We start from the raw sequence: 14,850 nt of genomic DNA on the forward strand, positions 1-14,850 counted from the left end.
TCTTCAAGAATCAAGGCTACTGGAACGCAGCTCCATGGTTTCAGGTACTTCCCTCCAGCCATTCCAGTACACCATGTAATGCGTAAGAATAACCTCCAGGATAACCTCTCGACTGTTTGAAATCTCTCAGCCACTGACGCGCTTTATTTTTTTCTCATTTCTCTCTTCCCTCTTTTGGGCAAGAAGATTTTCTTAATCCTTTGATTCCAACTCATCACGGGATTCCTGTCCCACGTTGCCAGGGAGAGTTACACTCCTGGGAGTCCTGTCCCATGTAGTGGGGGGAGGGCAATGAGTTCACTTGCCTTAGAGAGAGATCACATCTGAGCAAAAAAAGAGGTTCTCTGGGGGTGACTCTTAATCCTAATTTTAAGTATAACCTCTAATACTAACTAAATTATTCTGAATCATTTCATTTTTAAAATTAAAAAAAAAATTTTTATGGCTGTACATTTAAAAAAAACCTCTATTGACCAAACCAAACAATAAAAAAATGAACATTCTTAACATATGAGCATTCCATACTTGTGTATAATCAGTAGCTCACAATATCATCACATAGTTGTATATTTGTCACCATGATCGGTTCTTAGAACATTTTCATCACTCCAGAAAAAGAAATAAAAAGGAAAAAAAACTCATACACCCCATACCCCTTACCCCTCCGTCTCATTGACCACTAGTATTTCCATCTACCCAATTTATTTTAACCTTTATTCCCCCTTTTTTCCTATATCCCTTACCACTCCCTTTCATTGATTGCTAGTATTTCAATCTACTCAATTTATTTTAACATTTGTTCCTCCTATTATTTTTTTTATTTTTAATCTATATTTTTTACTCATCTGTCCATACCGTAGATAAAAGGAGCGTTTGAATCATTTCTTAATTTAACTACTTCTCCTGGGCTGAAGAAAACAGGATCCACTATGGTGGTGATTAAAAATGCAAGACTCTAGGGTCACGATGGCTCAGCAGGCAGAGTTCTCGTCTGCCATGCTGGAGACCTGGTTCAATTCCCGGTGCCTGCCCATGCAAAACAAAAACAAAACCACACAAGACTCTAGAGCCAGTATGCCTGGCTTCAAATTCTGGTTTTGCCACTTAGTAGCCATGGGTGCTCAGACAAGTTAGTAACCTCTCTGTGCCTCTGTTTCCCCATCTCTGAAGTATGGGCAACGGTGGCACTGCTGCAAGAACTGCTCTAAGGATTTAATAAATGTAAAGTACCAGCTTGGTGGCTGACTTAGACCAATCATTCAATAAAGTTTAGCTATTAATAATATCACCATCTAATTTTCTCTTAATCTCCTAATTTGTAGAACATTTCTGATTTTTCCATGAATCCCTAAGGATTTAGAGGGCAGCTTTACCAAGAAAGCTCCTTTATGTAGCTGTGCTGGTTTGAAAGGATGTATGTTCCCTAGAAAAGTCATGTTTTAATCCTAATCCCATTTTGTAAAGGCAGCTATTTTTTCTAATCCCTATTCAGCATTGTATGTTTGAAACTGTAATTAGATCATCTCCCTGGAGATGTGATGTAATCGAGAGTGGTTGTTCAACTGGATTAGGTGATGACTTGTCTCCACCCATTCGGGTGGGTCTTGATGAGTTTCTGAAGTCCTATAAAAGAGGAAACATTTTGGAGAATGAAGAGATTCAGAGACAGCAAAGCAGACTGACAAAGCCATGAGAAGCAGAGTCCACCAGCCAGTGACCTTTGGAGATGAAGAAGGAAAATGCCTCCCGGGGAGCTTCATGAAACAGGAAGCCAGGAGAAGAAGCTAGCAGATGATGTCATGTTCGCCATGTGCCCTTCCAGATGAGAGAGGAACCCTGACCGTGTTCACCATGTGCCTTTCCAGATGAGAGAGAAACTCTGACTGTGTTTGCCATGTGCCCTTCCACATGAGAGAGAAACCCTGAACTTCATCAGCCTTCTTGAACCAAGGTATCTTTCCATGGATGCCTTAGATTGGACATTTCTATAGGCTTGTTTTAATTGGGACATTTTCTCGGCCTTAGAACTGTAAACTAGCAACTTATTAAATTCCCCTTTTTTAAAAGCCATTCCGTTTCTGGTATATTGCATTCCGGCAGCTAGCAAACTAGAACAGTATCTTTCTTTAAGCCTCAGAATCCTACTTTAAAAGCAGACTGTCAGGGCCATGGTGGCTCAGCAGGCAGAGTTCTCGCCTGCCATGCTGGAGACCCCCCAACCCCCAAAAAAGAAAGGAAAGTAGACTGTCAGTTCTCTGCTCAGAAGTTCCAAGTGGAAAAGCTCTTCCAATTTTCTTGCTGTTGATTTTCCTTGTCTCCCTGTAGAGAGAGAGAATGGTCTGTGGTTATCAGATTTTCTGAAAGAAAACCACGGTGCCCTTATCCTGTCAGAAGGGAGGCTCAATTTTCTCAGCCACACTTCTTCTCCTCACAATTACCCGTAGGTTCGTTTTTAATTTTCTAGCCCAGCTTCTAATGTACATGGTGTGATAAAGATCCTTTGAGGTAATGAAATCTGTTTGTGTCAGGACTTAATTTTTAAAAGATAGTATTAGTTACTTTTAAAAACTAATATATATATAAGCCAATTTCCCCTCCGCAGACCATCTTTGCTCTCCACAGTGTTGCAAGGGACTAACAGCCATCCAGTCCAACTGCAAAATCTTGAGTCAATAGAAACTTGTCTTCGAGAAGGTCACATGATGACTTGGAAAGTGCTGGATAAACACTGATAAGCCTATTGTCCGAGTCCTTTGGTGCAGACTATAAACTCGTCTGTTTGCTTTTGGCTTTTCTTCAACATTCTTCATTTCAGCCTACTACCAAAATAATATATTTTACCAAATTGTTTCAGTTACCTCCCCATTTAACTGTTTCATGATCAGATAGGGGACAGCCTATCCTCTCACTGAACGCTCTGTGCACCGGGCACCTCTTGGAAGTTTCCTGTGACCTTGCCTGGGGCTCCTCATTTCTTTCGGGGCCTGTAACCTGTTGTGAACTGACTCCACTACAGGTAAATGCGTCTTCCTGCCGTTCATGCTGGGTTTGAAGGTAGAAAGGAGCACGGATTTGCTGACATCGTGGTCTTTGGAAGACATTTCTTCCCCAGGGGTGTGTCCTAGTTCAGACACCTGTCATCTTTGTCTGGACAATGGAACAACCTCCTCGTTACAGTTTCCTTAAGCCATAGATCTCTGCCTTCAGTCCATCTTCACCACGATCATAAAAGTCTTCTGAAATGAAAATCTCATGAGATGCCACTTTTGCTTAAAATATTTCAGTGGGTTCATCGTGCTTATGGAATAAGTCAAGAAGACTCAGTACACTTGGTTTACTACAGCATATCCAGCCGTAGGGGCCCCAGGGCTTCTGTCTGCCTGAACTGTTTGAAGTTCCCTGAACACATGTGAATATTCTTTTGCATCCATGCTCTGTTTAAGCTATTCCTGATTTCTGAAATGCTCTCTTTCCTTCCTCTTCCCTGCTCCCCACAATCCTAACATCTTACCAGGACTCATACTTGCTTAACATCTGTCAGTAGTTCCCTTGGCCTTTCATCATTTGTTCTGATCACTTCTCCAGCCTTATGGCTTACCACTCATCCCCTTCCATGCCACACGCCAGCCATCTGGAGCCCCTTAGTGCCCTAATGTGCCCTGAGTGTTCACACCTGCTCCTTGCAGGTGCAGATTCCTCGGCTGACTTGCCTCCTCTGGGGGCTAACCTTCTCTCTTGGGGAGGCATTCTCCCTCTACACCCCTTTATCACGGCAGACAAAGGCACCACCATGCAGGCACAGAAGGCACACAATGAAGTCCCAGAGTTGAGGTTCATCCACATGGCTGAACACCGGACAGACTCAGAGAGGCCTGTGACGCACCTGGCATGTGGGTGAGATCTGGGCCTTGTCTTCAGGCTGGTCCCCATTTCTTGAGTGGGGCAGAAGGGTGCACAACTCTGATAGAATGGGATGGAAGCTCTTTCAGCCATGTGACCCATTGGCAGTGCAGGGGAGGGAGGAGCTAAGTCAGGCGAGTGGGGGCGTGACTGACTCCCAATTATGAGGAGGCCCCATGGGTAGGTATGAAGGAGTGTTTTCCCAAGCACCATCACGTCCTAGGTGTGTGCTGCCCTTTCAGGAAAACAGCAGCTCTGGCCCCTGAAGAGTTAACAGACCTGCGCGTGTGCACACACATACGCACGCAATACGATTTCATGAGGTGAGTTTTAAAACCATTTTTTGGTTCCTTTTTCTGTATTTCACTTGCAGTGTGTTTATATCGAAATGCCAGAGCCTGATCCCCTGTGGGGCCTTGGCTGTCTTTCTCCCCTTTGGAGTGGACAGGTGACGTGTGGCTTCCAATCTAGTCCCGGTTTCCACATAGCTGTCTGCTTGTCTCCACGACAGGGTGGGAAGGAGCCCATTTATTTGGCAGCCACCAAGTCACAGGTCAGCCGTTTCATATCTGCTTGTTTTCCTGTTTCTCCACCATCAGTTGAATATGCCTCAAAATACAGGTGACTAGGTGAGGAGTCACGTGTGGCCTGGGTATGTTTTGTTAAATTTCTTCAAATGTCCTCTGTCATCTTAAAACTTGAGTAATCACCTCATTGCAGAAAGGTGGAAAGGGGATGCAACAGGTGGCAGGTGCCTGTGAATGGCTCTTAGAAGGCAGAGGGGTGTGTTTCTAGTTTGAGAATACCATTGCTTTGTATGTTTCCTTTCCTAAAAGTTGTATCTATTGTGATTGGTTAATACTGTCTTTAATTAATTTAATTTTTTTTCAACAAACCTTTAATACCTCACACTGTACAAATGCTGGGCAAAACTTATGGATAAAAAACAAATAAAATACAATCCCTGATTTAGGTTGAAACTAAAAGAGATAGATGTAACAACATCTGCAATGTTGGGTTGAATCACGAAGTTGCCATCTTGTAGGTCAAAAACATTCGAATATCAGTCATTTCATGTTGCTGAACCTAATACTTTATTGCCTTGGAGATCAGGAAACAGAGGATCTTGAGGAGGTTTAGGAGAAGTGAGTGGAGGTTTCCAGCCAGGTGATTAAAAAAAAATTGGGGCCCAGCATTGGAACATGATGTGGCGATGTCATTTAAATTTTGAGGAAATATTCACATAGGGGTTTTCAGCAACAATTAACTTGTGCTGAAAATGATTTGGGGAAAGGCGAAAATGAGCACAGGAAACTGCTGCTTGAAAGGAAATTGCCCTTTTGATTATCGCCAGTGTTTCCAGCATGGATTGTAATCAGACCTTAATGGAAAATGACTGAGTCGTTGTGACTGAGGCCTTGTCAGGGGGTCGAGTTGTGCCTTCATGAGTCCAGTGGCTGGTTTTCCAAGAAGGTGGTGTTCAGGCAGCTCCTGTGTGCCCAGTGTCTGAAACACTAGCCATTATGTGCTAATGACTGGCTGGTTTCTCTGGGTGCCCACGGAAGCCTCTCTTAAATAATTTGATAGATGTCGGACTTCCTGGTACTTTATGTTCCAAAGCTCATGTCATTTTCTCAGGGGGTTCATTTGCTTTTCCTTGTGTGCCATTTAAGATTGCAACAGATAATCATGAGGAGAGGTGCTCCCAGTCGTATGCTACATTAAAGAAAGGTATGATGACATGGAGAGAACGTGCCACCGTACAGCATTACTTTTTCAGTCTTTTCTTTACAGTTTTATGAGTGCCAAATGGGACGTTTTCAAAAGATGAAAATATTTCTTGAACAGAAGGAAATGGAGCTTCCAGTGCTATTATAAATTATTAACTTCTCAATTTAACCTTGACTGATACCTCGACTCTTTCTGAGACTTTTTAGATTACTCAGAGAGCTAACCAGAGTTGGGATTTCTTTCTTTTTTTCAAAGAACATGTTCACTGCACATGAATTTACAAACGTTTGGGGAACGCTGGCATGTTCCTAATTAATATTGGAAGCATGACTGGTATTCTCCTAATGTCAGCTGCCAAGTGTGTGGGAGAGCTTTAAAGGGCCAAGGCCAGGCAGGGGGGAGAGCCAGGCCCACGACTCTCGGGTAAAACCTACGGGTCTCCATTGAGAAGAGGCTTGGAGGGGAGCAGAACCCCAGTCAACATCTTCTCTAAGGCCTTTGGAGGTTTCCCGGGATGTTTTCTGGTTTCTGAGGCGTCTGTGACTCGGGATCGTCTAGGCCATTCTAAGTGGAATTGACTTGGGTGTTTTTCATCCTTGAGTTACAATGAATATGACTTAAAGTCTTAAGTGTGATGATCTTGAGCTGCTGAGGAAATGTTCCTCACGTAGCCTGAAGATGTCTGGAAAGCGAAAGGTGCTGCCAGCTGATCTCATGAGCAGTCACCTGCCTCCTCCCCAGCTCTCTGCAGACATCCCCACTGCAGGGGCATGTTCAGTAGCAGGAGTGTGTTCATTAGTGTTTTATCAGAATGTAGTAGTTTTTCGGTTTTACTCCGTGCTTTCTAATATGTGCTGTATCATTAAAGCAGTATTTAAAAATAGCCAAACTTGCCTCTGAAGAAAGTGTGTTTTACATTATGTAATCAGCGGAGAAGGTGATGTGATTTAGTCACCAAAACAAAGTATAAATATTATTTACATGCTTATCTAAGATTCTCTCAGCTGTGTTAAGGGAGATCATCTGTGTGGTTGGTTTTTGCTTTGTTTGAACTTCTTTCCTGCTGCAGAGGAATTCTCTTCCCCCAGCTGATCCTGCCCCACTTTCCTGGTTAGTATCCAGTCTGTCTGTCAAAGATGGGCAAAAATATCGCCTTTTCCATCAGGCAGGTCTTGTGTAAGCCAGCTGTTCACAGCCCTCTTCTCTGTGGGTTTCTGACCCTTTAACCTACCATTTGGACATAGATCTTTTTGGTTGTCATCTTTAGCAAGCTGTGTCCAGTCTCTAGAAGACACTGAGCAGTTTGCAGAGAGGGTGGTGTCTCCTTACCTTTGTGTACACGAGAGCAGGGCTTTGGGCTTATGTGCTAAGTAGGGCTCAGCCAGGCTCAGGGACCAATGCCATCAGCCTTCTGTGGGGCCCACTCCAGTGTTCTGTGTGATTATCTTCATTTTCCCTGTGCCGTATCCTAACAGTATTCGGGCAGTACTACACCAGCACCTAGGGGTCAGTCAATGTAGTTGTCGAATTGAACAGCAAATGGTCAATGCATTTGACAAACTGAACAGCAACTCATGCTCAGATAAGTTTGGAAATCTATTAGTTAAGAGAATGTGTTCTATTAAAGGACATGAAGGGAAAATTGAAAAGAAAGAGATTTTTCTACCTGGACATGAAACCATGCATCTGAAAATTACCCATCAAAAATCAATCTAGAAAAAAAATTGCAACAAGACGAAAGATATATGCTTTATATTATGCATTTCTCTTACAAAGCCAAATGAAAGATGAATACCTTCACAGTAAATTAAGTATAATAAGATTTGAGGAGATAATATACCATGACAAGGACAAGGTGTTTGACCCTCTCAGTACTCTAAATAAATGCAAATGAGAAATGTGAATTTAACAGTGAGGTCTTTTTTTTTTCTTCCATTTATTTTATTAGAGAATTTGTGGGTTTACAGAAAAAAATCATGCATAAAACAGTGTTCCCATGTAACACCCTATTATTAACCACTTGCATTGGTGTGTACATTTGTTCCAATTGATCGATGCACGTTTTTATAATTGTCTTCCAGAGATGGTCCGTAGTTTAACTAAGGATTTACTGTTCGCGGTGTGCGGTTCCATGTGTTTATGTTTGGTTTTGGTTTTGTCTTTAGTTTTCATTTTATTAACATTTATGGGACTTAAAATTTTGCCTTTCCTATTCAGCTGTCTAATTCAGTGCTATTAGTTACATTCACAATGTTATGCTACCATTTCCACCATCCATTACCAAAACTTTCCCATTGCTATTTTCTTATATTTTTATTGGCAAAAATATAAAACCCTCTGCTGCAAATCCTTGTAGCTGTACTGGAAAACAATTTGGTGTGGAAATAAAACTCTCCAAACATTTTTTTTTTTTTTTGCATGGGCAGGTACCAGGAATCGAACCCAGGTCTCCAGCATGGCAGGCGAGAACTCTGCCTGCTGAGCCACTGTCCAAACATTTTTATTTTTCAATCCACACTCTCCACTTCTAGGAATTAAACTAAAGGAATAAAAAAAAAGTCACAGATTCATAAGCAAAGATGTTTATCACAGCTGTTATTTATAATGATGGAAATGTGGGGGAAAAAAAGCAAAATTATAGTAATGGGGGTTTAGTTAACTTATTTAGCTGTTAAGGTGATTTTTTTTCATGTTACATTTTATGCTATAATAAGTGAAATTGCCAATTATAAAAACTATGATATACTATGATAGCAATTTTGTAAATACTAATAACACAAAATATGTATAGTTTTGACAAGAGACTTGACATGCACCTAAATATAATGTTTTTCTCTTTTTATTTTCTGTATGTAGAAACCTTATTATCTCTGTCAGCATAAAAGGAAATTAGATTGGAAAACCAATAGGCATCAAAACAGTTTGGCCTTCTTATTTTGCTGTTGACACCTTATTCATAGGAGAACATTTCTCATCAAGCAGGTTTTTTTCTGGCAGGTGTTATTTTCACAGGAAATTTCATAATCCTTGTTATCTCACTGGAACTGAGCTCATGGTTATTTGCAAGGTGTTAGGTTGTCCAACAATTTTCAAGGGAAAATAATCTTTCTTGGGAGAGTTTATCTGAAATTCTGCTGGCAGCACCTTGGGAAAAGGGCTTTGATTAGCAAAAATATTGAAAGGGGGCAGTCCCTGATACTTTTACCCCAAATCATAAGTTGGACAGGGGCTGTGTTACTCATTCTTGTGTCTCCTGAAGTACCTTGCCAGGAGCTCAGTCTTAGCAAGTGCAACAGATATTGATTGGGTTGATTTATTAACTTGAAACCGAGGGTGACATAGAAGAAGTAGAGGCTCTCGTAGGGTCCAACTTTGTTTTCCCATCCCAGGAATTAATTATCCACCAGCCCTGAACTCTTGCAGAGGGATGGCCAGGAAGGATTCCCCACAATGGCAAAGTTGGGGAATGGCTCTCAGCCTGGTGGTCCCTGGGTCTGCATAGCTTGGTGGTCCCTGTGTCTGCATAGCAGGTCTTCCAGCCTCCCTAAGTGGGCTGCAGGCCACCTGGCAGCCAGTGGCTGTTTGCTGCTGCTTCCATGTGCGTGGTGCAGGCAGCCAACCCGGATGCCTCCCCTCCTGCAGCGGGCCATGTGCCTGCCTGCAGGGGATCTGCGCAGACCTTCCGCCATCCCCTGCACTCGTGTTTCCTCTTAGAGCCCTGCCCAGGTGCACTGGGCAGTGATTACTTGTTTGAATTCACGCATGCCATTCTATCTCCTGGGAATAATGTCTTTCTACCACCTCCTCTTCTGAAATGCTAGCTTATCTTCAGAAGGCCCCGGTCAAATGCCTCCTTCTAGGAAGGCTTATCTGTTCACTTTAGCTTCAGGTTTTCTCTCCCGTCTTGCAATTCTGGTGGTGTAGTCACTAGGGATTTGGCCCCTTTTACCTGCTGTCTTTCGTGCCCTTATTAGGGTTAGATTTTTGGGAACAAGGCCTGTGACTTCTCTAGTTCCTTATTATAATACCTAGTGCCACAGACATAGACGATGCAGAATAATGTTTTTAACTTCTTCCTCTCCTCCAAATTGCTTCCTTATTAAGTTTTTCCCTAATCCTTATTAAATCGAGTCGTCCTTAGGCTTCCTGGTACTTCAAGGAAATGAAGTTTTTTGTTTTTGTCGTTGGCGTTGGTTTTTAGCATCAGGTGGGAAAAAATTAGCTGACACTGTCATTTGCCCAATGCGGGTTAAATGGCTAGTACTCTAAGACCAGGAAAGAGATGGCTTTTGGTAATCTTTTTATAAAAAAAGGAAAATGTCTTCAAGTATATAGCATATTCTAACAGATAATCCCAATGAGTCACATGGCCCCACGTCTCAGGGGGTGCCGTGGAAATGCTCAGGCCAGTTGTGGTGGGGCTGCCGCATCCTTGAGGGAAGAAGACATTAGATACAAAAATGTGCATTTTTCGTTTAGTTAGTCCCCGTTTGCTGAACAAATACCTAAGGCCAGATCTTAGGGTCAGGGACTCCTGCCCATGGGAGCTTGTCCCCAATCATGGGGCTCTCGCTGTCCATCTTCTCAACTCAGGGTGCCTCAGTGGCGGAGCCCTGGCTCACTCTCTCAACAAGTACTTGTGTGCTGGCTGCTAAACTGCACGTCTGGCTGGGATGCCATACATATCAGACTCCAAGGTGTCAAGGCGAGACAGAGAACCCTGTGGAAACGTCGGGGAAGGTGTGTCAGCACCTCACCCACAGGGAGGATGTCGAGGGTCAAGAGAGAAGAGATGGGAAAAGTGTCCTCAAAGAGCGCAGCGGCCTCCATGTTACCCCCAGAGGAGCAAGTGGGCTGGAGGATTTAGACCACCTCTTCTCTCAGCCACTGCCCTGGAGCCTGTTAACTTCTGGGCATCCCGTCTGCTCTGCTTGGGCTTTCCCGTGACTGCTGCAGTGAGGGGCCGCTGTGCCCGGCCCTGCTCCCTGCTGAGGACTTCTAGAAGGTGAGAGAGATGGCCTGGCGAGGGTTTGGGAGGCCGAGCAAAGGAGGGTTGCCGCTGTTTTGGGGACCCACCTGGTCCCCTCCTGCCGGAGGCTTGGGCAGGGCTGACTTTTGCCAAGTGTCCTTGGAGGGAGGGGTGGGGCCAGGACAGAGGGAAGGGTGGGGTCAGCCCTCCTTCAGGTTCTCTGCTGGGCTCGCTTCAGGAGGATGGTGCTTCCTAACAGGGCTTTTGAGAGCACTTGACAGTGATTAGGCCTTTTGCTTGTTTGTTTAAGCATTCTAGTATCTGAAATTTCTTACTCATATTCCAAGTTTCTAAAAATCTTAGAGGTATATTAGAGTCACTGACTCTTCCCTTACTGCCTTTATTCAGCCAATAGCGTGGAGTCTGTTGGCCCCACTACCTAAATACCCTGGAAACCCATCCCTGCATCGCCATCTGTATTGTGTTATCTGCCATGGAGTCAGCCTTGGGGTTCTGTACTTGGGCATATTTGCTCATTACCTCAAGTCTGTGCCTTCATGTCTAATCCACTGCCGTGGTGAGAGGTAGCTTTATAAAAACCCACATCAGGTGGGTCTCTCCTGTGCTTAAAAATCTTCCATAACGCCCCATTTGAAGAGTACGATGGACCTGGCAACTCAGGGGAAAAGCAGCCCCCACTCCTCGGGGCCACTCTGACCCCTTGTCTGCCTGGAGAAGAGGGCGGCCGCCTTCCCTGCCCGCAGCCCAGGGCCTGCCCCTTGGCATTTAGGCCCGCGGTGAGGGCGTGCTGGGGCACTGTGCCCCCCGCCGTTAAGGAACCGCAGGGCCTTTGCTGTGTTGGGGTCTCTCCCCCCACCCTCCACCCCCCACCCCCGCTCAGTTGAATGCTATTGAACAAGGTGTGGACACAACATGCCTTTGGGTCTGGGACTCAGGATCATCAGAAACCAGAAATACAGGTGGGATTGGGCCCTGGTGAACCCTCTCTCCCCACCCCTCCATGTGAGGCCCCCGGAGCTTCTGACTCACGTGATAGAGAATTGTAGTTCCTGCTCATGCATTTGGGATTCCCTGAACAGTGACTGAGCTCCGATCAGGGGAGGGTTACCTGCCAACAACAAGAACGAGTCCTTGAAAACACACACACACACATTTTTATTACAGGACTTTAAATATACTTAAGAAAGGACACTATTTTGAACCCCCATGTACCCAACATCAGCTTCCACAAAATTATCAACTCATGACCAATCTTGGTTTTGTCTCCATTTACTTCCTTATTATTTTGAAGCAAATCCCAGACATAACCATCTCATCCGTAAATTTTTTAGTATGTATCTCTCAAAGTTAAGACTCTTTAAAAATGCATAACTAAAAAACCATTATATTATCCCCCGATATGAACATATCCTTAATACTTGTCAAATATCCAGTCTATACTTTGCCTCAATTTCTTTTATGATATGTTTATTCAAATCAAATTCCAAATAAATCTACATGTTGCAATTATTGGGTGCAGTTGTAGCTAAATCTCTATTAATCTATTATAAAGATTAATCTAATCTCTCTCTCTCTCTCTCTCTCTCTCTCTCTCTCTCTCTCTCTTTTATTTCACTTATTTACTGAATTGACCAGGTCATTTTTTCTGTGGCGTTTCCCATAACCTGATTTTGCATATTACATCCTCACTGTCAATTAACATGTTTCTTTGTCCCTGCATTTTTTATAAATTGGTAGTTAGAACCTGAATCAAACCCTCAGTCTTTTCACAGTGATGTTAGGAGCCATTGACGATCAGCTGAGATCTGTTAATTAATTCTTAGGAGCTGCAAACTGCTGATGTTCTAATGCTCTCATTTCTTTTTCATTTATTAGCTGGAAATAATGTATAACGAGAAATTTCCCTCCCTAACTCTTGGTTCCCTTGAGTTACGGTTTATTTGGCAAAGGTGAGGTGAGAATGCCTGATTTTTTTTTTGCCTTTACCAGTTTCTAAAGGCCTCTTCAAGTTGGCCTCTGAATCCATGAGACATGATTCCAGTTATCTTTTAGGATCTGTTTACTCTCTGAGGAGAGCTCAGCTTAGGCACTCGCAACGCCTGTTGCTACATGGTTGTCCATTGGTTCTAGGCCTTTCCAATGGGCAGGACTAGGATATATGATATGTTTTAAATTTTAAACATATTTGAATTCATTCAATGGGGTACTACTTAGCAATAAAAACTAACAAGCTGCCGACTACAGATCTCAAAAATGTTATTCTGTGCAAAAGAAGTTACATACAAGGGTACCTTCTGTATTACTTCATTTATATGAAGTTCTAGAAAAGGCAAAGCTAATCTTATATGACGGAAGACAGATCAGTGGTTGCCTAGGGTCAAAGGTGAGGGGTGGGGATTGACTGCAAAGGGCATTATGGAACTTTTTGGATAACGAATATATTCCATTTCCTGAGTGGTGGTGGTTACACAAGTGTGTACATTTATCGAAATGCATCAAACTATACATTTAAATGAGTGTGTTTCTCTGCATGCAAATTATACCTCACAGTTTGTCTAAAAAAGTGACGTGTATACCTGTGTTCATACTGACACTTTCAATTTGGTTTTAGGATTCCAGGGTTTTAACTCAACCTCTTAGATTTTGTATATATATTTTGGTAAAAATCCAGGTTTCCAGTGACAACATATGTGCTTTCATATGTAATATACATCTAATAGACTCGGAATAAGAATACCAGTTCTACCATGAATAACATGATAACTGAAATAATTTGGAGTTTTGATTTTCAGTTTGCAGAGTCCTGTGTTTTATCCATCTAGTTTATCTGTCTAGCTGTGTATGCCAGATCACCATGCTTTGAAGTCCCTTGGTTATGTCACCAATCTGATACATAGTTTCCTTTGTTTTACTCATTTTTCTATTTTTTTGTTGTGATTCCTTTTGTAATTTCAATTCTATTTCATAATTATATAAAATAGTTACATGTTTCCAATGTGGAAAAAGATGTATTCAGAAATGTTTAGAGTCTACCCTTGTCTCCTCCTTCCTATTCCCACCTTCTCTCAGGATTCATATATGTAAAAAATTAAAAGGTTTATTATAGAAATTGGTTCACTGACTGTGGGAGTTAGAATATCCAAATTCCCTAGAGCAGGCTACAGTTTGCAAACACAACGAAGGGAAAGTTGAATTCCCCAGAAGTCTGCTGGCTGAAACAGAGAAAGCAATCCTTCTTTTTGAAAGCTGAAATCCTCAGTTTTCACGTTAAGGCCTCTAACTGAGTGGGTGAGAAGATTCACCTCATTGCTGAGGACCATCTCCTTTGTTGATTGTAGATGCAATCAGCCATAGATGCAATCAATTGACTAACAGTTTAAATTCATCTACAAAATACCCTCACAGTAACAATCTGGCTAGTGCTTGCTTGACCAAACAATTGGATGCCATAACCTAGCCACATTGACCCATGAAATTAATCATCACAACCATGTTTTTATTTTTATCTTTTAACCTAATGAATTCTGGACATCACTCTCTAGCTCTGTGGTGGCCACGAGAATGTGCCTCTGAGATCTCTAACTGTAGGGAGCCTAATTGACCAGCAGCCCAACTGCTATGCTTTGGACTCATCACTGCTGCCATCTGAAGACATGCTTCCAGCAGGCGGCTCCCGGGTGGTAACTGACCACGCAGGAGACTGAGGCAGGCTTTTTCCAGTAAACGCACAACTCCTTTGAGAATCCAAGGAGTTTGATTCAAGGACTGCCCAAAATGGCTTTGTTGAATGGTTTTCAGCACTGCACAACTGCCCTGAAGTCCAGAGTGCTTCCACCTCCCCTCCTTCCCTCTTTCCCTTACTTGTGTTCAGACTACAGTGGGAACTCACAGTTTTCTTAGCTAACCCCAGCTCTTTCCCAGGTGTTTTCTCTCATAAACTTTTTGTATTTCTAATCCTATCTTGGACTCTCCTTCTCACAGAACCTAGATTATCAGAAGCAGTATATATAGAGATAGATAAATTATTTATTCATTTTATAAGCTGCATACTACTCCATGGCAAATCACAAAGAGTTAATCCCCCTAATTTATGAAGAGCTCCTGAAATCTTCATATTTCTTCCTGCTGGACTATGTTTTATTCATGAACATTTGACTAGTTCTGAGTCTTTCGCTATTGCAAATACTGCTACAGACATTGTTGAGCAATATTCCTTTTCCAAACGACAT

The 14,850-nt window shown here is 42.8% G+C and overlaps 1 protein-coding gene across 10 annotated transcripts in view; it reads left to right on the top strand.

The window, feature by feature from the left end:
* MCF2L (MCF.2 cell line derived transforming sequence like) overlaps positions 1-14,850 on the top strand; it is a 331,118-nt gene that overhangs the window by 11,478 nt on the left and 304,790 nt on the right. Inside the window, exon 1 of one of the 10 annotated variants that reach the window (XM_077158720.1) lies at positions 2,573-4,223. The exons of the other annotated variants lie outside the window; for them this stretch is intronic. The gene's annotated coding sequence lies outside the window, so the exon portion shown is untranslated. Of the gene's footprint in view, positions 1-2,572; positions 4,224-14,850 lie in introns of those variants that run through there. 10 annotated transcript variants of the gene reach the window in all.

Source organism: Tamandua tetradactyla, chromosome 4, assembly GCF_023851605.1.
Source record: "Tamandua tetradactyla isolate mTamTet1 chromosome 4, mTamTet1.pri, whole genome shotgun sequence".
Classification (NCBI taxonomy): Eukaryota; Metazoa; Chordata; class Mammalia; order Pilosa; family Myrmecophagidae; genus Tamandua; species Tamandua tetradactyla.